Here is a 2,500-nt window from a genome sequence, read left to right as displayed (position 1 = left end):
ACTGTCGGACCTTTGAAAAAGCATGGAATATTCTCCGTGAAGGATTACAAGGATTACTGTGATTATGGTAAGCTCACATTTCATATCACACACACCATACAGTAAGAACTCCTGTAACTTAGTAGCAACAGGAGTTTTTTTTTTATTATTAAACTGATACCGATATTTTCCGATATTAAATTTTTATGCTAATATCGACCGATAATATCGGGAGGCCGATACTATCGGACATCCCTACTGAACAGTGTCGGTGCTAGGACGCAGCCTTATACACTCCGTGTTTGGGAACGGATCAAAGACTTCATCAAGGGTCAGCATCTCATCCTGGACTTTGCACACTATGCTAATGAACATGGCTGGACACCAGTACTTTGTCATGATATTCCATACAGAGTCGAAAGCTTTTGTTAGATCAATGAATGCCATAGAGCTCAGCGTTTTGTCCTTGACATTTTTTCCTGTTGCTGCCAGGCAGTAAATACTGTGTCAGTGGTTCCACGGTCTTTCCTGACACCAAACCCTGGTCTAGTTAAAAGACCCCGCCTGCAATTGATACTATGGAGATGTCTCTGTGTAGCTCTTGTAGAGAGGGATTATAGAGGCATCCTTAAACTAGGATAAGGATAAACGTTCATGAAAGTCCTTGCGGGCTTGTTTCCAATGAGGGCCTGTGAGCAATTAGGGGTTAAGAGTCTTGCTCAAGGACAAATTTCATTTCATCGACACATATGCTGGCGTGGCCTGGAATCGTACCTGGGGCAACCAGGGCCTCTGGCTACCTAGGCGGGCTCACTAACCACTCAGCTATGGCCACCCCTTAATACTATTGTGGTTGCGAACTGCAGCGCTCTGAGCTGGAATTGAACTCATGACCAACGGTTTACCAATCCAGCCAACAAACCCCTGCGCCAAAGAAGCTTGCTAAACTCCTGGGGAAAGGCTTCTAATTTTCACAGTGACTGGAAGAGGTCAGTCAGTTTCTTGACTAAAGCAAGTCCCTCCAGCCTTGTAGATTTCCGCTGGGGTGCCATGGGAGCTGGAGCTCCTGGAGCTTTGCCTGATGAGAGGAGGCTTATGGCTTTCCTTGTTTCCACAATGTAAAGCAAAACAGCAAGGGACTGATTTATTTCAACTTGAGGCTGTCTCACAATTGCCTCTTCTTTTATGCATGATGGCTGTTGAGGACTGCGCTTAAGTGTTAAGCCCACCTTGTATGTATATTTTATAGTTCTCTGTGAGAATTGTTGTCCCATCTGTATACAGTAGGTGAACTTCCTGAATGTTGTGGACCACAGATATCTACAACATCATCATTGAAGCATGTGTTATTACTGTCAGTGCACGCACACATGCACGGCACGCAGGCAGGCAGGCACGCAGGCAGGCACGCAGGCAGGCACGCACACACACACACACACACACGCGCACATGCGCGACTGCGTTCTCACACTCACAAATACAAGCTATCAGACATATTATTAATAGTCAATGTTGACCGAATTCCCACTATTCCAAATGCCTCGGGGAATTTGAACTGGTGATATAACATAGTGTGGGCAACACAAATCAGCATTCCATTATTCATGACGTTCTGCTGCATCCCATTTTCCAGTTATGAGACCCACATAGGACTGGATCAGGGAGCAGATGTGATGTAGTAGGCTACAGCTCATCTGATTGGTCATAGTTTTAGATGTCATGTTGTACAGCTCATCTGATTGGTCACATTTTTTTCACAGGCGCTCTGGATATGTGTCAGTGTATTTGCATGTGTTTGCAAGTGAATGAAAAGTTCACGCAGTGTCTATGTGCAAAGGGTTTAAGGTTTTAAGAAGGTATTCTGTTCCAATCAAATAATAATAATATCTCAAATGTATATAGCGCTTTTCTAAATACCCAAAGACGCTTTACATGGGGGGGGCATGAAAAAACAACAAAGGAAAACTACTTTATTAGGGGGAAAACAACACTAAGAATATAGCTGCAAGCAGCGATAACACGGGGCCAGTGAAAGAGAGAGAGAGAGAGAGACATGGAGACTGAATAGATTGAAGAGAGAGAGAGAGAGAGAGACAAGGAAACTGGAGATGGAGAGAGAGAGAGACAGACATGGAAACTAGAGAGAGAGAGAGAGATGGAAACTGAATAGATTGAAGAGAGAGAGAGAGAGAGAGACAGATCATCATGATCGCCTCAACACATCGTTGGGGACAGGGATCGAACCGGTGACCTCCGGACTCATAGGCTGCCTTTCTTCTCATTGAGCTAGAGATATGATAGTCCTGGTAGTGTCTGTTGATATATATAAGTCTTTCCGTCCCTGACGGACCAGGCCTTTGTTTCGCTAACTACTCTAGATCACTGGTTCCCTAACCATCTACCGATAGAGAAATTGTATGTCTCCTCGGAACAGAAACCAGTGAAAGTAGCCGATCTACATGATGATGAGAGAGAGAGAGGCAGAGAGAGAGAGAGAGAGAGAGAGAGAGAGAGAGAGAGA

Source organism: Gymnoscopelus braueri (genome assembly GCF_963280865.1).
Source record: "Gymnoscopelus braueri genome assembly, chromosome: 5".
In the NCBI taxonomy this organism is placed as follows: domain Eukaryota; kingdom Metazoa; phylum Chordata; class Actinopteri; order Myctophiformes; family Myctophidae; genus Gymnoscopelus; species Gymnoscopelus braueri.
This window is presented reverse-complemented; position numbering follows the sequence as displayed.